At 48.2% G+C, this 26015-nt stretch overlaps 1 long non-coding RNA gene across 2 annotated transcripts; it reads right to left on the bottom strand.

The window, feature by feature from the left end:
• Positions 1-2032: 2032 nt before the first annotated feature.
• LOC145714889 (uncharacterized) lies at positions 2033-25867 on the bottom strand. Of its 2 annotated transcripts, XR_014137030.1 has the most exons (4): positions 25558-25867; positions 25264-25316; positions 18681-18799; positions 2033-2191 (listed from the first exon to the last, which is right to left on the bottom strand). It is a non-coding gene; the product is annotated as an uncharacterized LOC145714889 (long non-coding RNA). The 2 variants fall into 2 exon arrangements; XR_014137031.1 differs by lacking the exons at positions 25264-25316; positions 25558-25867 and adding an exon at positions 18893-20259.
• Positions 25868-26015: the final 148 nt, after the last annotated feature.

Below are 26015 nucleotides of genomic sequence, written 5' to 3'. Positions count from 1 at the left end.
TGAGATTTTTATATGCTAAAGGAGACTCACAGGATTTTGGAGGCCTAGCTTTTGTCAAGCTAGGGTTGTTTTTCCCTCTAGCAAAGCATTAGCATTAAGACAGTAAGGAGTTCCTGGAGAAACGTTTTACTCTGCTGGCCTCAAGTATTTGTCAATGGGCTACAGGTTCTAAGGAAATTTAGTTCTATCTGCCATTTCCGTCTGCCTTTGTTCCCCAAGTTACTACGGAGGGTGATCTCTATCAGTTCACCATTTGTTTTTCCCCTTTCCTTTGTTCTTGGGCAGCCAGGAGTGCACACATATCCCACCTGGGGGGGGGGGGGGAGGTGGCTGTCAGCTTGCCTTATGCTTCCAGAAACATCTGGAAGTACTGCGGATGTGCGACCTGCAAAGATGATTCTGCCAAGCCACAGTCAGCTGAGCCTGAACACCGATGTATCTGTGCGGTAACAATCAGGGCCTTTACGTATGTGAAGTTCATTTTTGCATCCACGCTCCCTCCTTTTCTCCCTCCCTCCCAGCTTACCATCTGGATTCCACCTTGCACTTTCAGCCTGGGCTCCCCACGAAAGGTTGTCTTGGCTTTACCTTTGCTCTGCCATTCACGACTTGCCCGTCATCCCGCTTGATCCGCTACGCTAACCTCTGGAAGCGGCTCAGGGGGTTTCTCTCACAGACAACTCTTCTCACGGTGAGTCCCCTGACACCCACAGGTCTTAATGGAAAGGACGGAGTTCACGGGAAGAACCTCAGGTAGGCCACAGAATCCAGTGGAGGAGATAGTGGAGGGCGGATGGATGGTCTGCTGAAATACACTGGTAGCAGCAGCAGAAGGGAGGACAGAGCGACTCACAAAAACCTACTGTTTTCAGAGTGCATCAGTAGGCAGGCCATGTGTTTTACATTCATTGTCTCATTGAATCTACAGCAGGAGCCTTTCGGGTGGGTTTTACTCTTAAACTGATGAGGACAGTATGTACATTAGTGGGCGTGGCTAAGTTCCAGTAAAACTTTATTTACAAAACTGGTGGCAACCTAGCCATTTTGGCTCCTATGGGTCTACCCACAGAGACTCTGGCTTAACCAGCAGTACCCCAGAAGGCCGGGTGGCTAAGCCCAAAATAATAGGGAGGCTAACAGCTAGTGGGGCAGGCAAACAGGCCAGTGAGGAATGGGACACAAGAAGTTGCTGGCAGAGAAATTGCTCCCCCTTCCTCCCGCCCTATGAAGTTTCTGAGGAGAGGTTGTATAGGGTCCTGAGCAACCAGCTGTGTTTCTTAGGAATCTGTAGTCTATTCGTAACTGTACCACCTTTAATTTGCTCTTCCTCCTTTCCTACTTTTACTTCCTTTTTGTCCAGGGATTCCATGGTGTTTGCCCACAAAACTTCGGCACACTATTTGCCTCAGGCTCTGCTCTCTAAGGAACCCAGGCTAAGAATCTGCCTTCCTCATAAAGGATTTCAGGTGCTGTAGCCCCTGCCCTGCTTGGGGCCCATCTGATGACCAGCAGCACCTCTGCCTTTCAATTCCTTTCATTTCAACAGAAATGTATTGAGTGCCATGTGCAAACTGAGCAGATAAAGAGACAGGCTGTGTCCAATAAATATGGGTGTGTTTACTAGGCCTTAATAAAGAAGAATACGTAACGGTCAAAGGCACTGTCAGAGTCAAATAAACCAATTAGTCATAGACACACGGTAGAAGAGGGTGGGAAGAGATAGGGACTGAGTAGAGTTTAAAATTAAATTGTACTTGTGGTGCCTGGGTGCTTCAGTCGGTTGGGTGTCCGACTTCGTCTCAGGTCATGATCCCCGGGTTTGTGAGTTCAAGCCCCGCGTCAGGTTCTGGGCTGACAGCTCAGAGCCTGGACCCTGCTTTGGATTATTTGTTTCCCTCTCTCTCTGTGACCTCCCCCGGTCACGCTCTGTCTCTCTCTCTCTCTCTAAAAAATAAACATTAAAAAAATTTTTTAAATTAAATTGTACTTAAGTAGAAAGACATTTAAATATCAGACCTGAGAATAAAATTAATCAAGTTTCATGTGCATTGCGTTGCAGATGCTACTGAAAAGCGGACTCTCATTCTGCTTATCGGGATGTCTGCATTTCTAGCAAGCTTCCAGAGATGTGGATGCTGCTGGTCAATGGCTCCTACCTGGAGCAGCAAGGTCCTGGAGCTTGTATCTCAACCTGAAAAGGAAAGGAACAACCAGGCCATACTTCAGTGTGGGGAGGGCTTAGTTCAAAAGAGCAGAGAAATTGATCAACATCCAGCTAAGCCAAAGAGCATTCTGAATGCCAATGACGAAGCAGGGATGGAGGCATGAGGTTAGCAGTGATGAGCAACACCCTTCCTGATGGTTCTGAAAGCCCCAGGGGGAGAAAACTGTTTGGGGCTAACCGGGGATGGAAGTCAGGAAACCGGGAGGAGAGGGGAGCAAATGGGAGAGGAAGAAGACTGACGAGGACTGGGGGAGACAAACAAAAGTGACTTGTGTTGAGGAAGGGAGAATGACCTGACGGTGTTCTCAGGTAGAAACTGGAAAACTGTTCACCCTGGTCTAGAAAAAAGAAGAGGCCTGGGCTATGACAAAGTCCTAACAGAAGCTCTTTTGGTGTAGGTGAGTGGCTCAGTGCCCTGAGAGGGACCTATCTAATCCCAAACGACCCCACCTCCTTATACATCATTTAAAATGCTTTCTCCCTGAAAGCCAACGAGCCAGCTGTTAAATAAATCTCAAATGGAAAGCAAAACAGGATTTGCTTCACAGAGATTTGATTTTCAATTCACAGCTAAATTTGTTGGAGCACAGTCATTCCATAGAGAAAAACCACTGTTAACAGTCTGATGCAGTAAATGTACCAAAAGTAATAGTATAGAAAATTGCAACTGACATTAACGATGGAATAAACGCCAAGGAAAAAGAAAACAAAGATACATTCAAAGATGATTATGCTGCGAGTAGCTAATGCTATTATGTTAAAATGTTTAGTAACTGAGAGAATGGAGCCACAAATAAATGGGCAGGCACGAACTATTAAGAATAGTTCAGTGGTCAGGGGCGCCTGGGTGGCGCAGTCGGTTAAGCGTCCGACTTCAGCCAGGTCACGATCTCGCGGTCCGTGAGTTCGAGCCCCGCGTCAGGCTCTGGGCTGATGGCTCGGAGCCTGGAGCCTGTTTCCGATTCTGTGTCTCCCTCTCTTTCTGCCCCTCCCCCGTTCATGCTCTGTCTCTCTCTGTCCCAAAAATAAATTAAAAACGTTGAAAAAAAAAAAAAAATTTAAAAAAGAATAGTTCAGTGGTCAGTTATGTCAAGGGCAGTGTTTTACATCTAAAATCACATTTTTGTGCTTTTTCAGGATGTGCAGTCAAGCTGAAGTAATTCTACGATCCTTCATGGTAAGAAACAATTATTCTTACATTTACATGTCTGAAGACATCTCTCTATAATGCCAGCTTTTCAGTTCAATCTTCTTATTCTGTATGCTGACATTTGGAGCTTTCAGCTCAAAAAGAAAAAGAGGGTTGTTTTTTTTTTAACATTTATTTATTATTGAGAGACAGAGAGACACAGAGCGTGAGCAGGGGAGGGGTAGAGAGAGGGGGAGACCCAGAATCTGAAGCAGGCTCCAGGCTCTGAGCTGTCAGCACAGATCCTGATGTGGGGCTTGAACTCACAAACTGCGAGATCATGACCTGAGCCCGTCGGTCGCTCAACCAACTGAGCCACCCAGGTGCCCCAAGAGTTTTTGTTTTTAATGAATATTTCTAATGCCCAAAAAGGAATGTAATGATTTTGAGACCCAATGCTCAGCTGTGTATTCGAGGTCAAGTAACACACACTCATGGACAATTAAAGGCAAATTCTTTTACATAAATCTGCTGCCTTTGGAATGGCTTTCAAAGTGCACACACACACAATTAACTGTACACACAAAATTATCTCTTAATAGAATTGTGGAAGCATTGTACACACTTGATTGGCAACCAAATTGGACTTCAAAACAGTTTTATATGTGCTTTTAAAATCATGAATGATGGAAATGATTTATTCAATCAAAAGTTAGTAAGTCCAGGGACCTGGATGGCTCAGTCAGTAAAGCATCTGGTCATGTTCTCGCGGTTCACAGGTTCAAGCCACACATGGAGCCTGATTGGGATTCTCTCTCCCTCTCCCTCTCTCCCTCTCTCTCTGTCCCTGGCCTGTGCACACATGCTGTCTCTCACTCTCTCTCTCTCAAAATAAATATTTTTAAAAAGGTAAATCCATTCCAATTTGAAACTATGTCCTGAATGTACACATGTTCTTGAATGTCTTATCTCCTACTAAAGTAAAAAAAAAAAAAAAACATCGATACCATAACAAGTTCTTGGTGGGAAAAGAGGTGACAGGCAGGACAAAGAAGCATTTCTCTTTCTGAGGAGCTAAAAGGAACAGGCATGTTGATCACTGTTAGAAATGACTGGAGGGGCACCTGGCTGGCTCAGTTGGTGGAGCACATGACTCATGACCTCAGGTTGTAAGTTTGAGTCACACATTGGGTGTAGAGATTACTTAAAAATAAAATCTTAAAGGTATGCCTGGGTGGCTCAGTGGGTTAAGCATCTAGACCTCGGCTCAGGTCATGATCTTGTGGCTTGTGGGTTCAAGTCCCACATAGGGCTCCGAGCTGACAGCTTGGAGCCTGGAGCCTGCTTTGGATTCTGTGTCTCCATCTCTCTCTGCCCCTCCCCCGGTCACACTCTGTCTCTGTCTCTCTGTCAAAAATAAACATTTTAAAAAATAAATAAAAATAAAATCTTAAAAAAAGAAAGAAGTGACAGGAAAGAAGGCCTAGCTGGTTAGTAGAAACCAGGAGGGACAGATCCTGAGGTTAAATGTGCAATCTTAGTGACTGAAGATATGAGATGCAAAGAAAGGTTTGAAATCACGCCGTGCACACACAGACAGCAGCATGACGCGGCGTGACCAGCTGAGACCCTCCCGTGCTGACCGTGAGGTGAGGTCGCGTGCAGAAAGGTTTATGTGGATGAGTTTCCAGGGAAAGGCAGGAAGCGCTGGAACCATGTGATCATGAAAGGGAGACCAAGCATAGATTTGCAAGTCAAATAAAGTCCCATGAATGGTGACTTGGGTTCCATCCCACAGGACTTGTAGTGAGGGTGCAGGCCACTGTGGTAATCTACGCTACATAGCAAATTTCTCAAACTTAGCAGCCTAAAGCAACACCCATTTATTCCAACCTCCCTGAGCACAGATCACAGGCTTGCTTTTTCTTTTCAGACTGTGTTCATGGTCTTTTAGTGTGTACCTCACAGTTTTTTGTTTAGAGCTGGGCATGATGTCCTCGGTGCAAAGAATCGGGGTAAATAGGCTGTTAGTTGCGGGGGTCGGGGGGAGGCAGGAGGAGATGCATTCTACAGTTTATCATTAGGTCTGTCTCTAGTGGTGAGCCATACCCCTTGGCTGTGAACTTCACAAATGCCTCTCAGGCGTGGGTTCCCTCCCTCCCCCCAGCCTTAGGTGGGAAAGAAAGGTTGTCTGGAGGAGGTTGGAGTTCAGTATTTCATTCCCCCCATGGTAGTTAGGCTCTGGTAACCCCAATCAATTGGGTGTCCAATTTCTCTTGAGGGCAGGGCTCGTTCAGAACAGAATGCTCTGGCATATTTAAAAATGGCTGCGTTCCCCCCCTTCTCTCCGCAGGAAGCACAAGCAATTTTTCTCCAGTTTTCACAGTGAGAACCTGGTAGAGCTTCAAGAGGTAAAACTCACGGAAACATAGGGATCCCTGCAGCTTTTATTTATTTGTTTATTTTGAGAAAAAGAGAGAGAGAATCCCAAGCAGGCTCTGCATGGTCAGCACGTAGCCCAATGTGGGGCTTGAACTCACGAACTGCAAGATCACGACCTGAGCCAAAATCAAGAGTTGGACAATTAACAAACTGAGCCACCAGACACACCGCTCCCCCCCACCCCTGCAGTTTTGACTCACAGACTCTTCTACACTGAGCCTCCAGCAATGTGTCAATTACAGTTCAGGTTTTCCTATCCTGGCGCTGACTCCTGTGGAAGTTTCTGCTAATGGGTTTCGGCTCCAGTGGGTTGTGGGTTCTCTGCATCGGCCCATCTTTTCAATTTCGGGGGCAGCAGGTCGCCCTGTGACCTTACTTCTCTGAGAAATCTAAGAAGAGTTGTCGATCTTTCAGCTTGTTTAGCTTTTTGTGTGTTAGGATGAGGTGATGACCACTAAGTTCCTAACATGCCAGACTAGGAGTCAGCAACACACATTTATTTGCTCACAGCTTCTGTAGCTTAAGAGGCCAAGCCCTGTTCAGCTGGGTCTTCCATTTTGGGGTCTGTCAATGGCTGCAGTTCAGGTGCTGACCGGGCTGGTCTCACCTGAAGGCTTGAGTGGGGAAATATTTGCTTCCAAGCATTTGCTTACATGTTTAATGACAAGTTTTCCTTCTTCATGGGCTGTTGGCCAGAGGTCACCTTCCGTTCCTTGGCACATGGCTCTCTCCACAAGGCAGGCTTCCAATAAGGCTCCTTGACTCGTCAAAGCCACCAAGAATGACTCATCAAGTGGAAGTCACAAGCTTTTGTAACAGAATCACAGAACTGACATCCCATCACCTTTGCTGGATTCTGTCGGTTAGAAGTTAGTCATGGGTCCTGTTCACACCCAATGGAAGGAATACACAGAGTATGAACACCAGCTGGTTGGGTGTACCGGGGAGGCCATCTTTTTCTTTAAATGTTTATTTTTGAGAGAGAGAGAAGGAGGGACGGGCAGAGAGAAATGGGGACAGAGGATCTGTAGCGGAGTCTGCACTGACAGCAGAGAGCCCGACACAGCTAGAACTCACAAACCATGAGATCATGACCTGAGCCGAAGTTGGACGCTTAACTAACTGAGCCACCCAGGTGCCCTGGCGAGGGCATGTTCATGTCTGTCCACCACAGCTACCTCTCAGGGTTGTCTGATGGTGCAAGAACGCGGGAGCATCCAACTCTTGTCAGTCACCCAGGAAGGGCTGCCCCTCGGGAGGGCACTTCAAATCCCGGGGTCACTAAGAGCATTGGCAGAGTGAGTTCCTGCCACCTGAGGGCATCCTCCTGCAGGGAGGTGCAAGCTCCAGGAATATGTTAAGGGAATAGAAGGATAACCACCCTCTCCATCCCAAATTAAACTTGCTTGGTTTGACCCTGTGGGACGGACAGAAATGCTCAGGGTTGGCTCAAGGCTTTAAGAGAGTAAAAAGAGCTGCCGTGGTTTATCTCTTGATGCTGACCCCTTTTCTCCGCCCCGCTGGGGAATTCAGTAGCTCTGCAAAATTCCACACAACGAATGGGTTTTGAACCTAGGCTCAGAGCTCAAAGAGCCTGATTTGTGGTGGTTGTTGGGTTGGGTACTGACCTCGCCTGACAAAACAGGAGTCTTGGCTTCTGAAAGAAACTTGCCTTTCCCCTGAGAAAACCACATTAATTCGGACTGAGAAATAGTGTGTGAGAGTACAACTTCAGTTCTGCAACAGGCAGATAAAGAGTCTGTGAGCAAAGTAGTGTCAGCCTGAGAAGAGGTGAGACCAGACGGTGCCGTGGAAGGGAAAGGGGTGGGATTTGTGTTCTGAGAAGAGGAAGAAAGTAAAATAACATTAATATTATTGTCTGACCGCCTTCCATGAGCGGGCAGCGGTTAAGTACTCAACGTCTTGCTTAACTCTCATCGCGCCCTCGTGGCTCACCTTTTTATCTCTAGTTTCTATGTATGAGGCAGCAGAAGACCTGGGGCAACTTGTGAAGGTCATGGAGGTGGTGGAGGGGAGGATCAAACCCAGGCAGATTACACCATAAACACTTCCTCCAGAGGGGACCCAGAGATTCATTTCCTGTCACCATGGATGTCGACGAACGGGTCGGACCATAGAAATGCACCTTCTCAATACACCACCTTGAAACAATAAGGAGCCCGCTTTTTGAGAAGTTGGAGGGGGGTCACAGGTGGCCAAATATGAAGTCACGTGACCATAACTGCACTTTCAAGGAAGTATATGGGGGGATGGGGAGGTGGGGGGTTAGGACGCTCATGTATATATACACGTTACAGATTTCAAACTTCGTGCAGATTTTATGTTTCTTTTATAGCACATTACACTAATACAGTGAAACGAGAGGACTATGATTTCTGGGAGGATTAAACACTCTGCAGTTTTCACCCACGTGACTGTCAAACCTCATATATCTAACAAAGGGGACAAAGTAGGCTCAGACTTTCGCTAATTTTGAAATGACTGCTTCGCCGGTACTCAAGTGGCCCTGAGCAGGGAATAGGAAACCCACATTAACCCCAGTGGTTTGGCTTGCGGTTAGAAACACAGCGTGTTGGGAGATAATACAACCTTAGGTCAACATGGTTGTACACACTGCAGAAACACTTGTCTGACACACGGGCTAGAGCATACATCTCAATATCAGGATTGAAAGCCATCACTATAGAAAATGTGGGGGTGCCTGGGTGGCTCGGTCGGTTGAGCATCCAACTTCAGCTCAGGTCATGATCTCACGGTTTGTGGGTTCGAGCCCCACGTCAGGCTCTGAGCTGTTAGCACAGAGCCTGGAGCCTGCTTTGGATTCTGTGCCTCCCTCTCTCTTCCCCTCCCCCACTCACAATGTGTCTCTGTCTCTCAAAAATGAATAAACGTTAAGAAAAAAAATTTTAAAAAAGAAAATGTGGGTAATCGTTCCTCTGAGGGAGTCTGATAATATAAATGCAATGGCTCTTCCCCTCTCCCACTCCCGCCAAGTTTTCCGGGTCTCAGTGCACTGCCCTTGGTTGAACCTTCAGAGTAAGCCATGTGTATAACCTGAGTTTCTTAAACTTGTGACATTTCTTTAGTCTGTCACAGGTGTCACAAAATGTACTCTTAAGGGGCCAAACAGTATGTATTTTTGCCTTTGCAAGCTACCGTTTCTCTCAATTACTGTTTCTCTCAATGTGCTTAAGTTGACTTAATCAATGGTGTGATTCAGGCATCTTAATTTGGTCTTAAGGATAGCCTGTCCAGTTACAAACTTGGTGGCAACCATGGAACCAATGTGATTTCCCACAGAACACCTTTGCACTGTAAAACCTAAGTTGTTAAACGAGCTAATCAGGAAAGGGAAACTTTCCCTATAACTTTACAGTGAGAAACCTGATGGCCACCTCCTTATCCACGTATTAAGGTGACAGTCACAAGTGACAAGCCATGGAGATGTCAAGTATTCCCTGATGTGGTGTGCCGAGATGGCCACAACATCAATGTGTATGTTTTCCCCCAAATCCATAACCTAGTCTTTAGAAAACGTCAGACAAGCCTAAATTGGGGGACATTCTACAAAACATCTGACCAGTCCTCCTCATGGGGTGCCTGGGTGGCTCAGTCAGTTAAGCGTCTGACTCTTGGTTTCAGCACAGGTCATGATCTTACGGTTCATGGGTTCGAGCCCTATGTCGGGCTCTCCACGGACAGTGCAGAGCCTGCTTGAGATTCTCTCTCCCTCTCTCTGTCCTTCCCCTGCTCTCCCTGGCACTTATGCTGTCTCTCAAATAAACTTCAAAAAAGAAAATTCTCCAGGTCATCAAAACAAAGGATGGGAGACCAAAGAGACGACGACACGCAGTGTCGGGTCCTGGGGACAGAAAGACACTAGGGTACAGACTGGGGAAATCCAACTAGAAGTTCATGACGAGGAATGTACTAGGTGAGGGTATACAAGTCCTTCCTATGTTATCTTTGCAAGTCCTCTGTAAATCCAAAATGGTTCCAACAGATGAATTTATTATTTTTAAAAATCTTTTAATGTTTATTTATTTTTGAGAATGAGTGCAAGCATGAGCTGGGGAAGGGCAGAGAGAGAAACACACACACAGAATCCAAAGCAGGCTCCAGGCTCTGAGCTGTCAGCACAGACCCCGACGCAGGGCTTGAACCCACGAACTGCGAGATCACGACCTGAGCCAAAGTCAGACGGTTCACCGACTGAGCCACCAGGCACCCCTCCAACAGAAGAATTAATTTTTAAAGAAGTTAATCTCACACAATATTTCCTGTGGCCCTTCCACACGTATAATTATGCAAAAGTAAGGAATGATCGCGACCAATTAATTTTTTAGAGACTTCCTATCCCTGCCTGGAAGAAATCGGTCCATTGTAGTAAAAATTCTACCACCCTTCAGACGGCCGTCCTCGGTTACTTCCTGTTATTTCTACAACTGGCCAAATACTTCTACATTCCTTGAAGTTCAGAAGAAAAGAGTCAATTGAAACAAGTATTTTGGCCAGTGGCCAGCAAAGGAATTTCCCGCATCCGAATCAACAGTTCCTCCAGCTTTCCAGGGCCCCTCCTTCCCACACGGCACCCGAATTATTTCAGCTCTAAGGAAGTACAGATGGCTCCTTTCTGTGTGTGTGTGTGTGTGTGTGTGTGTGTGTGTGTGTGTGTGTGTGTGGGGTTGTGGTTGTGTTGGGGGCTGAGAGGGAGGGAATGGAATAACATTTATTGAGCTCCAGCAGTATGCGACTCTCCTGGCAATGTCATTTGATTCTGTGGTTCTCCAGATATGCTCTCCGAAGGGCAGCCTGAGTGTGGTTTAGGAGCTGGTCACAAATGCAAGTTCCCCATGCCTTCCTGGAGAGCCTCACAGAAGCATCTCTGGGTTTTCTTCTCTCAAAATGTGGAGTACGAAGTAAAAAGGTATTCCACAGTCACACGAATGCTATCATAGGGAAGGAACAGAAGATTCATGCTACATTTGGGAAGGGCAGTATGTTCAAGGATGTCTCACTGAAATCTCATGTACAGAATTATTTTTTGCAGCTTGGAAATCGCTTGTGTTGGCTCTCACTAGAACCACCTAGATGGTATTGGGGACTCAGGTATCATGTTTTTATACTGTGAGTTAGTTGGCAAATTACAAGCAGGATGGGTCGCAGAACGTGTTTGAGATTGGAAAAAAAAAAAATCTTCCCCAGATACAACGTTGTAAATCAAGGTAAGGTGGCCAGGCTGGTGTCAAAACTCCTATCCTTGGAGCACCTGGGTGGCTCAGTCGGTTAAGCATCTGAGTTTGGGTCAGGTCATGATCTCATAGTTCATGGGTTTAAGCCCCGTGTCAGGATCTGTACTGACAGCTCAGAGACTGGAGCCTGCTTTGGATTCTGTGTCTCCCCCTCTCTCTCCCCCTCCGCTGCATGTGCCTCTGTCTCTCTCTGAAAATAAATTTTAAAAAATTAAAAACAAACAAACAAACAAAAACCCTCCCATCCTCTTGGGTACCCCAAGCCCTGCACTGACTATGTTCTGATCTGTGACCACAAGGTCTATGCCTTTGACCTCCGCTGAGGATCACTTGGACAACGCAGACATGGCCCATGCAGGTGGCTGCCTTTTTACCCCTCTTTTCCTCCTCTCATCAAGCCCCCCTAATTTTGAATAGGTAACCGGAGTTACCCTATTGGTCTCTGCCCTCCCAGAAATCCCTGGCTTTTACTTAAAGCACAATGCCCCACGTCATACAGGGACCCCAGGGAGAAAGAAGAATTCTAGACTTGGCCGCCTACACATCTGCATGACCAGATCTAGACCTTGATTACATCTCAAAAACTACAAGGATAAAAGATAATTTACACCCCCCACTACTCATTCCCCAGGTAAAACTGTTTTGTCTCTTGCCAGGAAGTCACTAGCATTCAGAATCATTGCTCGGCTCTGTTAGCCTCAGTAGTAGTCCTGGGTCAGGCCTGAGTTTGCGGTTTTAAGCTGGTAAATTTCGTGATAATTGGCTACGTAGTGGCATTCTCAGGCATACTTGGAGAGCTCGCTCACTCACTGCTGAGCCCCCCTCCCCTCTGATGCCTTCTGCTCGTGTCCACAAAACTTGCTGATCGGCAGTGGCCTACACTTCCAGACGTCTTTCTGAGGGAGCTCTCATTTGGCTTGAGGGTGCGACAAGCTTTCCCCAATCACCACCCGCGAGGCAGGCAGATAACCAGCGGATTCTGCCTCTCCTGTGAGCACTTGGAACTATCAGCACAAACAGTGGGGTGTTAGCCTTGGTGCTTCCAAACCAGGAGAAAAGTCCCATTTTGTGTCTTAGGACGTAGCAGGATTCTCGCAGAGTCACGACAATGAGGCTTTCCTTTCCAGAGAGCAACTTTATTCCCGCCGACACTGCTCAGTTGGGTTTGTTCCCGAAGACCTGAGCCCCAAATGCCACGTGGTGTAGTTTTTTGTACATTTTCCACTTCTTTGTCTCCCGTATATGTTAATACGCAAACATGTGGTCTGATGAGTGGTCTCCTGTTATAGGGTGGTGAGGGATGATGTCACACATGCATGTGGCCAGGTTGCCGTCCATTATCTTGGCAGTTTTTTCTTCCACATTCCTTAGGGAAGGGACCCTACCACATTCCCCACTTTGATGCTCAGACCCCTCTATTTTGAGTCAAAGATCATAATTTTGGTTTAGAGATTTCTATTTCCATAACATCATTATATGGGTGGCCGTCTTTCTTTCACCCATGGCCTCAATGAGTCTGGAGACAGACCGTGCAACCAGGGGAGGTAAGCAAAATGAGATTAAGCACCCTCCCCAAATTAGGGTAATTCCCATGAGAGTTTGGAATCCCCCCGAGAGTTGAAAACCATCCAATACCTCCCCGGGGTTCCAACCATCCCAGGTCTGGACTGGGACATGAGCAACCCTTTTCATTTGATTTGTGATCTCCTCTATGACTTTTCTCTCATCATCTATCTGTGGGCAGCAGTTGCTCAGGTTAAACTTTTCGCAAACTTCTCCCTCAGAAGCAAGCAGGTGATCCAAGGCAAAGTAACTTTGATAGCACTGCACATTTTGGTTTGCTGCTTGGCTAGTGAGCTAAGAGCCCTGGCAGTTTCATTGGTTATACATTCTACAACTGCTTGCAGTCTGATTATGCAGTTTAGCATGTACGTCGGAGTGCAGCAGCCCCAGGACCCGTCCTCTGCCCAGGTGGCAGGGCCATAATATTGGATTAGATGCATGGGAGGCCATTCATCATCTTTCCATTTGCCGACCTGCAGGGCACGCCCCTTCCTTTGAGTCTCCCTATCTCTGTACATTTGAACTCCCAGATGTTCCCCGCTGGCAAGTGGGAGCAGGAAGAAAGATGGGACGAATAGTCCCCAGCACACGACCCTGACCAGCCTGAAGGAAGTACTGTATAGGCTGTTTTTCCATAAAACGTCTGCTGCGTCTGCTGCCTCAGGGTTAGACTACCTATCTCACTGAAATCCCCCTTACGCCCTTGACAGTTGGGGGAGGGCGCCCATAAAGGATTTCATAAGGGGAAAGCCCGTTTGCTTACTGGGGCTCCCCCTGATTCTTAACAAGACTTCTGGCAACACCCGGTCCCTGTGCACGTGGGTTTCCTGGCACAGTTTACTTAATTGCAGCTTCAGGGTTCGGTTCGTTCGTTCCACCTTCCCAGAGCTCTGGGGTCAGTATGCCGCGTGTGACTGCCACGTGATCTTTAGCCCTTCTGCCACCAGCTGCACCTCCTCTGCCACGGGTGCTGGCCCCTTATCTGACCCCATAGTGAAAGGGACCCCAAACCGTGGGATAATTTCCTTTAGAAGAAGTCGGGCTACTTCACACTTCATGTGCCTTTTCTGTGCGAGTAGGGAAGGCTTCCACCCCAGCCTGAGAAAGTGCACACAAAGACCAACAGATATTTACGGCCCCGAGCCCGGGGGAGCTCCGTGAAGTCCACCATCACATTTTCAACTGGGGCTTCCCCGACACTCTGCACCTCGGGAGTGGCCTTGGGTCCCTGATGTGGATTATTCCGGGCACACGTTTCACACTGCTCATATACCGCCCGGGCTATGCCGGAGAGTCGAGGGAGGTAGAAATATTGGCTCCACATTGTCTCAAGGGCCGTCCGGCCAACGTGAGTTTCCTGATGGAACCGCTTGACAAAGGCTGGAACCGGGGTCTCAGGAATTGCTATTTGCCCGTCTCAAATTTCCACCATCCACCTGGGAGGTAGCTTCCATTTTCAGTCTTAAGCCACATACTTTCATGGTGTGAGTAATTAGGGTCCCATTCCGCCAGCGGGTTAAGCAACAGTGCAGCGGTTAAAGCCGCTGATTCCACTGCTCCTTCGGAAGCTGCTAGCTTCGCCTCTCGGTCTGCCCTACAGTTTCCCCTTGCAGCCGTGGTGTCTCCCCATTAATGTCCCTGGCGATGCATGACTGCCACACTTTTAGGGGCCCACATAGCATCTAAGAGTTCAAGGATTTTCTAACCATATTTTATGTCCTTCCGTCCTGAGTTTACTAGACCCTTCTCTTTATCTAAGGCCCTATGGACATGGAGGGTGGCGAAGGCATATTTAGAGTCTGTGTATATATTAACACATATCCCTGCCGCCAGTGGGAGGGCACGGGTTAGCGCAATTAGCTCTGCCTTTTGCACCCAAGTCCCCTTCGGCAGGGGCTCTGCTTCAATGACAGAATTCAGGGCCACCACAGAATAACTTGCAAGACGCTCTGCCCTCTTTACAAAACTGCTATCATCAGTGAAATATTCAGTGTCGGCGTCTTTGAGGGGCTGATCCCTCAAGTCTCCCTCAAGTGGAGAACACCTTATCCATGACTCCAATGCAGTCAAGGTCTGGCTGGCCCGGCCCGACAGGCAGTAGGGTTGTGGGGTTCAGGGTTCGCACTACTTGTGGGTGAACGTGTGGCTTCTCACATAGCATTCCCTGATATATGACCATCCTGGCGTTGGTTAGCCAGTATCGTCCCTTTTACTCCACTAACGTCAATACTGAATGTGGCACTCAGACTGTCAATTCCTGTCTCATAGTTAACTTATCAGCCTTCAGATACCAGGAGGGCCATGGCTTCCAGTGCCTGTAGGCCGGGGAGGGGGGCGGGGCCGGCCTTGGGCCAGTGAGTCAAGTTGCTTGGAGAGATATGCCACCGGGCGATGCCATGACCCCAACAACCGAGTTAGGACTCCCACTGCAATACCAGCCAATACAGACACACAGAAAGAAAGGCTTGGTCGTGTCTGGGAGCCCTAAACCAGCTGCATTAGTAAGGGCTCGCTTTATTTCCTCGAAGGCCTTCTGCTGTACTGATTCCCACATCAGGGGCTCCCTCTCTTCCCCCCTCACAGAGGGGTTTTGCCAGGACTGAAAAGTTAGGTATCCCGATCCTTCAGAAACGTGCAGCCTGAGAAACTCCCGGACCTGGCACCAGGGTTCGGGGCCGGGATCGAGCAGATGGCCTGCTTCCTCTCTGGGCCGAGCTGGCACTGCCCCCGGGACAGGTGGAAGCCAAGATATTTCACCTTTTCCTGACAGACTTGGGCCTTTTGCCTCGAGACCTTGTAACTGGTTTTCCATAGGAGGGCAAGGAGCTGCTGAGTCCCTTCCATGCAGCCCTCCCGGGACCTCCCAGCCAGCATGTCATCCACGTACTGAAGCGGGACAGTCATGCTGATCTGCGGGGAAGGCTTCCAAATGAGAGGCAAATGCAGTGCCGGAAACGGCTGGGGAGTTTTTGAAACCCTGAGGCAACCTGGTCGAAGTTAATTGGCCCGTGTCACCATTTTCAGGATCCTCCCATCGGAAGGCAAAGATCAGCTGGCTCTGGGGGGCCAGGTGGATGCAGAAAAAGGCATCCTTGAGGTCCAAACAGGGCAAGAAGGTGGCTTCAGCAGGAATGAGCCCCGGAAGTGTAGAGGGGCTTGGGACCACTGGGTGTATGGTGACAGTTACCTGGTTGACTGCCTGTAGGTGCTGAACCAGCCGGGAGTCATTTGTGCCTGGATTTTGGACAGGCAAGAGGGGCGTGTTCCAAGGTGACTGGCATGGCCGAAGGATCCCATACTTTAAAAGTCTCTCCAGCTGTTTTTGGATCCCGCTCTGTGCCTTGCAAGGGATAAAGTATGGTCTCTGTTGGGTGAGCTCTGCCTCGACTTCAGTTCCACAACCGCAGGTGGTATGTTTCAGGCCAGGCCTCGTGGGTTGCCTTCAGCCCACACTCCTGGGATCTTAGAGGGAAGCTCAGGCACCGGTTGTGGTGCCTCCTTGAGACTGCAGAGACGCCACTCTTCCCCTTGAGGAATCGTCAGAGTCACAATCTTTGCTTCTGGTTTCCGTAGGGTCAGAGCAGCCTGTCCACGAGAGTGGAAAGTTATCTGGGACTGCAGCCTTCCCAACAGGTCACGGCCCATTAGAGCCACAGGGCAGTCGGGGAGGTACAGGAATTCATGGATGACTTCATGGCCAACTAAACTGCATCGTTGAGGCAGCAGGAAGGGACGGTGCGTCCGACTGCCTGAGGCCCCCACAATGGTGGCTTGTCTCTGTGAGAGGGGTCCACGGGTTGGGTCACTACTGAGTGTTTGCTCCAGTAGCCACCATAAAGTCAATGGGTTGCCCCCCACCCCCCCCCCGCCATTCATTCAGACCATGGGCTCCTGGGGGCCTAACAAAATAGAGCCCGGTCTGTCCTAGTCCTCCTCGGTGGCTAGCCCCACAAAGTTGTCTTCGGGGGCCCCATGAGGCCTTGGGGCCCGTTGGTACCAGCCCTGGACCACATGGCCTCTTTCTTCCTGCTTGGGGCTTTGCTGAGAATGGTCCGGTCTCTGGGGACACTCAGTTTTCCAGTGACCCTCCTGACGGCAATAAGTACACTGATTCCACCCTAATTTTGGTCTGGCGGGAGGCCTTCCCCCGCCAGTCCCCTTTCTGGCTTTGACCCTTTCCCTGCGGGGCACCTTTCCGGGAGCATTCTGACTGCTCCACCGAGGCGGCAGCTAACGAGCCTGCCTGTTTCGCATCTTTCTGTGTTCTTCCCTCTGTGCTGCCTGGTGACAGTTCACCAACACCTGGGTTGCTACTTCTAGCAACTGACTGGCATTCACGCCGGTGAAACCTCCCAGTTTTTGCAGCTCGCGCCAAATGTCCCCCTGGTCCCGACCTACGAAAGCCGCACGAACCATCCGCTGGTGAGTGGGCACTTCTGGATCAGGCGAGTATAGAGACGAAATGCCACATTCAGTCTCTCATAAACTGTCTCAGGCTTTCCTCGGGCCCCCTGGAGCACTTCTGATGTTTTACTCACATTTATGGCCTTTCCCCCCGCTTTCCAGGGGCTTCTGGATACCATTCAGTCCTTGCAAACCCTCCATCTATACTTGAGTCATTTGGGTCCTATTTGGGGTCCTCCTCAGGGAAGTGAGCCCGAGCACAGGCCTGGGGATCTAGTGTCCCAGCTGGGGCATTCTCCTCTAACCATTTTAGGGCTGCCTGGGTAATCCAGCGACGCTCCTCTGTATCGAAGAGGGTCAGAAGTTGGTGGCAGTCACCCAGGTAGGTTTGTGGGTTTGAATTATGGACTGCATTAGCTCAATCATAGCCTGGGGTTTCTCCGTATAGGAGGGTATGGTGCTTCCAATTTAGGAGGTCCGTAGTGGTAAAGGGTTGGTACACAAAAACACGCTGGCCTCCTTGGATCTGGCCTTCCTGGTTTCCCTCAGTGGCATCAGTAGGGCTCCCTGCTGTGGCTACAGGGAGGGACCGCCTCCGCTGGTCTGATTCTCTAGTCACCTTCCAGGAGGCATATGTGGTTTTAAGACTGGTGGTCTGGGTGAGTCAGTCACATTCGGGGAGGCCAGTGGTGCTAGGGGTGGTGAGATCTCGAGACTAAGGACACACTCTGATGGGGTTTCGGCAGCTAGAGTGGCTGAAGGCACAGGTGGCAGTGAGATGTCCAGTGGGACATATGGTGGTGGGGTTTCTTCAGGTTCTCCCGACAGTATGGGCTTTTTAATTTCTGGCCGGTATTTGGAGGAAGCTGTGACGTGAGCCATCCTAACTTTAAAGCTCTTTTCAATACAGAGTTTCAGCCAAGGTGGCCGGGACAGGACCAGGTCTTGCCAACAGTCAATGTAAGGAAATTGGTCTGGGTGGCCTGGGTCCTCTGCAATGACCCTCAACACTCAGCCAACTAGTTCCTTATCAAGTGAGCCCTCAGAGAGCCAGCCTGCCCCAAATGACAGCCAATCAATTTCACAGAATGTCCAGAGCTTTCCAGGAGTTAATTTCACACCATAATTCCCTGAATATCCCTCTTTGAAATTCCTCAACATACACTCTAGGGGAGTTGGTTTACCCTGCTTTCCACCCATTTCCTCCCCCTAACAGATGACTCTCATGCATACAAGGGGGAAAAAAGAGGAAGGTGGGGGACCAGTTTGGAGAGGATACACACTCGCTTTGTCCATTTCCGGCCATTCTCCTCTCAGAGATATTTCGGGAGCCTCTTAGCATTGGCGGGTTCAGTTTCAATCCGTGATACAGATCACGCTCCCGAGGAAGTCTGATGCCGCCTTAAGCCATATGAGGTCACCAAGGAACCGCGGATCAAGACTCAACACTGACCCTTGGTCAGGTCAGAACCTTTCTGTTATCCGTCTCATTCACACATCGACTCCAACCCACCAGCCTACATTCAGCGCGTTAGAGCTGTGGCTTCGTTCCTCGTCGCTGTGGAACTAGGGCAACTCTGGGAGGTGACCAGGCTCCCCTTCTGCCTCTTAGGGGCAGGTCTGCCAAAATGAACCCGGTTCTTACCAGTCTGATGGGCGGCTCTCCTTAAGCTGGTTCCTGGGCCTCACGGGTTCCGTTGGTGCACACGGGTTCTGTAGCTGCACATGGGGTCCTCGCCCCGGCACACCGGGAGGGCTCATCTCCTAAAGATTAAGCAGTCCTTTAGCGCCAGGCAAGGCCACGTCTCCTGGCACTCAGAGGTTTGTACCCTGGCGGCAACGGAGGTGGATACGCACCGTCTCTGAATCCCGGACACGAGCCCCCACATAATGTAGCAGGATTCTCACACAGAGTTGTAACACTGAGGCTTTTCTTTCCAGAAAGCAACTTTATTCCTGCCAGCACTGCTCAGTTGGATTCATAACCAAAGAACTGAGCACCAAATGCCATGTGGCATAGGTTTTTATACATTTTCTACCTCTTTGCCTCCCATATATGGTAACACACAAACATGTGGTCTGATTAGGTGGTCTCCTGTTATGGAGTCGTGAGGGATTTCATGTCCACCTATAGCCAGGTTTCCTTCATTTTGAAGGTTTTGTTTCTTCCACATTGCTTAGGGAAGGGACCCTACCTCAAGAACACCCCAGTGATTTCCACTCGGATATCCGTAGTTAAGATGACTATTGCTCTCCAAAGATAACAGGTTTGAATCCCTAAAACATTTGTTACCTTATTTGGAAAAAGGGTCTTTGCACACCAGATTAGATTAAGGATTCTGAGATGCAGACAGCAACCTCCATTCTCCAGGTGGGCCCTAAAGGCAATCATGGTGACCTTCTAAGAGAGCGACAGAGGGAGACAGGACGTAGGCAGAGGAGGAGGCTGGGCGATCACAAAGGCAAAAGTTGGCCTGATCCAGTCATTCAGCCCAGAATGCCAGCAGCCACCAGACACTTGAAGGGACCAGGGAACAGATTCTCTCCTAGAGCCTCCAGAGGGGGTGTGGGCCTGCTGACACCTAGATTTCAGATTTCTGGCTTCCAGGAAGGAAAAAAACATGGTCTTAAGCAGTTTATGGTAACTTATTACAATAGCCTTAGAAAACATACACGGCATTCCAAAGGCATTTCAAATTTCAACCTGCCCAAAGGAAACTCCTTACGGCCTACCCTCACCTGTTCTCCAGCCACCAGACTCGGTTACTTCAGCCAGAAGCCCAGAGCTGTTTATACTTCCTCATTCACCCTACCCTGTACGCACACCCTTGGGATGGGGAGTGGAGTCTCGGGACACATTCAAAAGGAACAAGACTGGGAAGCTTCTGTACTCGTCCACAGCGTTTCAGCATTCAGTGCTAACGTGTTTAGCTTCCCTGTAAAGAACATTCCTCTGCTCACGGGAGCAAAGGAATACAACTCTTTATCTAGGAGTTGTATTAATTCCTTTTGTTTTTCTTTTCTACTTTGGTTTCTCTCCTGCTAGAACTTCTGCAATTAAGAGTCATTTTGCGTATAATGGTGCACAAATTTCTTTTTTCTATCGTATTTTCTTCATTGGCCAGAATTAATGCTTCCTATTTTCTGCATCCTTTCCATTCCTTAGCGACCTCTCCCCAGTACTGGGCAAGTTAAAAGTGCTCAAGAAGTTCTTGTTGGCTACTTTATAAAAAAATAAAAAGTGAAAAACAGCCAATGGCTTTCTACAACTGCATTTAAAAAAGAATTTTTTTTTAAATTTTTTTTTTTAACGCTTTTATTTATTTTTGAGACAGAGAAAGACAGAGCACGAACAGGGGAGGGGCAGAGAGAGAGGGAGACACAGAATCGGAAGCAGGCTCCAGGCTCTGAGCCATCAGCCCAGAGCCCGACGCGGGGCTCGAACTCACGGACCGCGAGATCGTGACCTGAGCCGAAGTCGGACGCTAAACCGACTGAGCCACCCAGGCGCCTTTTTTAAAAAAAGAATTTTTTTAAGGGGCGCCTGGGTGGCTCAGTCAGTTTGGTTAAGCGTCTGACTTCAGCTCAGGTCACGCTCTCACGGTTTGTGAGTTCGAGCCCCGCATCGGGCTCTGGGCTGACGGCTCAGAGCCTGGAGCCTGCTTCGGATTCCGTCTCTCTCTTTCTCTCTGCCCCTCCCCTGCTCCCACTCTGTCTCTCCCTCAAAAATGAATACACTTAAAAAAAAATTAAATTTTTTTTAATGTTTAATTTTCAGAAAGAGAGACAGAGAGAGAGACAGAGTGGGAGCAGGGGAGGGGCAGAGAGAGAGGGAGACACAGAATCTGACGCAGGCTCCAGGCTCTGAGCTGTCAGCACAGAGCCTGATGTGGGACTCCAACCCACGAGTAGGGACATCACGACCTGAGCCAAAGATGGACATTCACCAGACGGGAGCCACCCAGGCACCCCTAAAACTGCATTTTGAAAATGAACACTTTTAGGGGCACCTGGGTGGCTCAGCTGGGTCAGTGACCCACTCTTGATTTCAACTCACGACACGATTGGGGACTTCGAGCCAGGCATGGAGCTCCACACTGTGACAGTGCAGAGCCTGCTTGGGATTCTTTCTCTCCGTCTCTCTTTGCCCTTCCCCTGTGCTTGCTCTTAAATAAACTTAAAAAATGAAAAAAATAAAAAAAAAACACTTTAAAAATAGTAGCTCTTTCTGAATACTCCCAATTTGAAAAGCATTGCTTTATATATATAATAAAAATCTTGGTTTGCAAGCATAATTCGTTCCGGAAACATGCTTGTAGTCTAAAGCACTTGTATATCAAAGCGAGTTTTCCCATAAGCAATAATGGAAACTCAGATGATTCGTTCTACAGCCCAAAAATATTCATACAAAAATGATTACAATACTGTAATATAATACAAAATAATAAAGAAAATACAAAATATAAAGAAAAACAAACAAATTACTTTTGAAAACCTTCATGGCCATGTGAAGGAGACAAGAGAGAGGAGGGTTACTGGAAGACTTTCACCATTAGTAACAGACATTGGCTACAGTACAATACTAATAAACTCTTGTCATGTACTGTATTTAATGTAACTGGCAATAAGGCAGCAGAGGAAAGGGTCTCTATCTGCAGACAGCCTGACCTACAATGAAGTAAAGGATTCCTAAGCTCATTTTTGTATGGAAAAGCAAAGGACTTAGGTGCTTGAAGTGACAAAAAATACACCAATGCCAGTTTTGGGCACCTTCCAACGTTCTGAAAAATCACTGATTTCTGCCAAACACCGTGGCCTGAGACTGAGCATCTGAGCATGGGAGACAATCACCTTCACCAGACAGAAAGAGACAGAGAGAGAGAAAGAGAGAGAGAGAACCATTCAGTTGTGATTGTGTGATATTTGGAGTCATGTACTACTCGTATTGTAAGACATTGCTTGTTTATCAAGTTAAAACTTATTAGAAACAGTTGCTCGTCTTGTGGAACACTTGTAGAACAAGTTATTTACAATGCAAGGTTTTACTGTACATATTTCTTAAAGATTAGCTATTAATTAAATCTCTAACATTTGGTTCAATTTGCCTTTTATTCATTAATTCATTCACTGATAAAAGTGTGTGTGTGTGTGTGTGTGTATTTAACCACCAGCCAGAAATGTGACCATTTACACATAACATTTGAAAGGACATATCTCAAGGGTGCCTGGGTGGCTCAATGGATTAAGTGTCTGACTTGGGCTCAGGTCATGATCTCACAGTTCATGGGTTTGAGCCCCGCGTCGGGCTCTGTGCTGATAGCTTGGAGCCTGGAGCCTGCTTCCGATTCTGTGTCTCCCTGTCTCTCTGCCCCTCCCCCAGTAGCTCTCCGTCTCTGTCTCTCAAAAATGAATAAACAAAATTAAAGAACACGTCTCCAAGGTAACAGGATTGGAACTCAAGCAAACATAAAACTAGTACCCAGTTTTATTAGGCAAAGTTTGCACATAGGATGCTTCAGCCTTTTTCTTATTTGGAGATCAAGGGAACCTCAAAAGGTGGCTCAGTGTCTAAAGGTCTTACAGAGAAGAGCCAGCTCCCTAGCTCAGTGCAAACTGCCGTCCAATACCCAGCCCAGCACTGGTCCCTGTGCATAGAAGAGCCTAAGTGTGTGAGTCCCCCTTGGGACGGGGCTCAGCAACCTCAAGCAGAGTTATTAAGCCCCTCTGGGGCTCAGTTTCTTCCTCTGTAAATTGGGGTGATGCATGCTCCAAGAAACTTTGGACTTGAGTCCATCTATGTAATGTGCTTGGTACAAAGCAGGTTCCCTGTGGATCGTGGCTACTACGTCTTAGTTGCTGTGGCTGCTTGCTTCCTCAACCAAAGGTGCTGGGTGCTGAAAGCCAACTCCCAATGTGGATTACATGAATGGGATAATGACGCCATGCACAGGTAGAGACCCCCCCACAGAAGAGGAAATCTCTCCCCTAGAGATCTGTAGATGCTCCAACTAACAAGACCCAGGGTAAAATCCTTCTGAGGTGAGAGGGGGAGAAGTGGGGGTGCAGTTATGCAGATGCAGCATTCAGCTTTTGTCTCTGGGCCAAGATCTACAACTAAGTTAAATTCCAAAGTTTGTAATAATAGCTGGTAGAAATCGAGAAGATGACAAATGGTGGTGAGGGGCAAAGTCACTGCGTCACTCTTTTCCTGTGGCTGCTCTCTTACCTGGACTGACTCTCCACCATCTGAATTCATAGGGACCCTAACTCAGGTACACAGTGGGTTAAGTAGAAAATGGTGAATACTGCCCTCTAAAAATTGCCACAGGTGTTCTGCAAAGCTTGACGGTACTAACCTACTACTTTGAAAGGTCAAGTTTTGGTACTCTATCCTCCACTACATTTTATAATTACAAATCCTCGTGTCTTTTTAGAACAAAAAAACCCTCACGTAATTTGAACTCTATTTCATAAAAAGGATTAGCTATTGATGAAATCCCTGAAAGTTGGCTCAACTGGTCTTCTATTCATTGATTGAGTCCTTCACTGTCAATAAAGTCAAAGAACTTTTATTTGTCACTAATCTCCACACCCAACACGGGGCTGGAACTCACAATCCCGAGATTTAAGAGTCACATGCTGTATGGACTGAGCCGGCCAGACACCAAAAGAACGACCTTAAGTTTCACCTGTCTCTTCTCTATTAAAGGAAGGCTCAGATTTGAAAAAGTGGCATATACCCAAGGCTACTGAATGCTTAGATGTTGATGGGTCACAGGGTCATGTCTACAGGTCCAGAAGAACATAGGCTCATAAAGCCTATTTGTCCCTAGCTTTCTAACAGAAAAGCTAGATGCTAACAAATATATTCTGTCCTTCGAAAATCTGGCTGAGTTATGAGTTCTTAGAAAAGAAAACCATTATCATTGTAAGTCCACACTGGTTCAGTGTCATACTAAACTCTTCCAAAAAGGGTGCGAGGCTAATAAATTGGGGCAATGCCTTTCAGTCACAAGATACTGTTTCCAAGTATGGTTTCCAAGATACATTATACATTATACATTATACATTATACTGTCTTATAACGATACAACGGACATGATACAGAAGTCTAGGTGTGATGGCAGATTTGCCCACCTATATAAACCCAAGACCGTCAATGAAAGGATTTATGAGGGTCTGGGAAGAGGGCATCTATCTCAAAGCAGGCCACACAGACTTGATCCAGTCCCTTCTGCTGTATTTATTAATGTCTATAGATAGAGCAGTCTTAGAAATATTCAAATAATGCTAAGCTGGGAGGAATGCCTAACGTGAAGATTAAGAAAAAACTCAGTAAAATTAAATTTACTAAGGATAAATGTCGACCACTACCTAAGTTTGAGAATGAACAGTATAACCCGTTCAAGCGGTGGATAGGTCATCTGATTACATGATCAACATAAAACGTTAAAGATGACTTTGGCTGTGACTTACGGGACAATGAAATCTTGGTCTCTGCTTAGTGAATCTAGTGGCCTGAATTTCAGCCCTAGTTAACTGAGATTTAAGTTAATATATCACAGGGCAGGGTGGTGCGTTTTGAGACTAGGGAACTTCCAAAAACTCTACGTGCGTTTATATGGCCCTTTGTCTTTTGGTGTCCCGATCCATCCACTTTTTAAATCAAACGTCTTAGCTGAAGATAATTACAGATTCACATTTAGTTGTAAAAAACAGTACAGGGACATCGTTTGCAACCTGCACGTCAGAACGTTAACATTGATACAATCTGCCAAGCTTGGTTAGATTTCCTCAGCGTTGGTGCACTCCTGTGTCTATTCAGTTGTGTGCAATGTAATCATTTTGGGCAGGTTTGCATGACCACTGCAGTCAAGGTACACTTGAGACGGATTCTAACAGGCACGCGCTCCTTACATCTCCCTTCACAAAGAAAATCTCCCCATTCCTCTAACTGGAGACATTCTGGACGTTACTTATGGGGCAGTAATCAGTGCCCAGAGCCAGAAGTGCGGAGTGAAGTTTGCGCTCTTACTTCAGTGGCCTGGATGATACCCCAAACCATCAGTCACAGAATGGAAATCCCTCACTTGACCACTGAAGAAACTGAGACCACAGGTGAGGTTCCTGGTCTCTGCTCCACAGTGACAGAGACCCCTCGCTCTTTCTGTCCAGTGGTCTCCGAGCTTGTCCTTGAGGTCTATCCCATCCCCATCTGCTGCAAGTACCTGGATAGAGCCGCTTTGAAGAGACAAGCGAGCACCAGCGTCCGGTGACGTAACTACAAATAAAATAAAAAGATTTTGTTTTGTTTGCAAAGCATGCAAACATGTACTAATGCAGGTATTTCTTCATACCGGACTTTTACGTAAATTGAAAAGGGGTAGAGGCAGGAGGCACACCCTTTCAGTAATTTCAGACCACCTCTCCTTTGTAGGCAATGCAGAAGTGGGACATTAAGACCTCATGGCACTGCCCTACGAGAGAACAGGGTCCGAATGCAAAGACTTCCCGGACCGTACCTACAAGGGCTGGGAAGAGCCAAGAACATTCCTTATGTGGGCTGGGCGCTGCAGCAGGGACCTTGTGGGAGGGTAGGCAGCTCCACACGGGAAGAGTCCAGACGCCCTTCTCTTCTGCCCGGACTTTAAAAGGCCCCTCCTAAGGCCAGCGTTTGGCCCAGGCTGCGCGGCGGGGGGAGGCTCTCAGGGAGGACTCCCGGGACCCGCGGGCCCCAAGTCCGCGCCCGGGGACAAAGCACGTGCGTGCGGGAGCAGGCTGGTGGCCCGCGGACCGGCGCGGGGCCGCCCGGGGGCCGCCCGCCGCGCTTCCGGCCTCACCTGGGCGGCCGCCGGCAGCCCGCGGTCGGCACGAACAAAGGCGGGGGCGGCGGGCCGGCCGCGCGCTCCAAGATGGAGGGCGCCGGGGACTCGGACCGCCGCCCGCCCGCCCCGCCCCGCCCCGCGCGGGCGCTTCCGCC

The sequence above is a fragment of the Panthera onca genome, chromosome Y, assembly GCF_046562875.1.
Source record: "Panthera onca isolate mPanOnc1 chromosome Y, mPanOnc1 haplotype 2, whole genome shotgun sequence".
Classification (NCBI taxonomy): Eukaryota; Metazoa; Chordata; class Mammalia; order Carnivora; family Felidae; genus Panthera; species Panthera onca.
The sequence above is the reverse complement of the archived record's forward strand: the minus strand, read 5'-3'. Positions and strand labels throughout refer to the sequence as shown.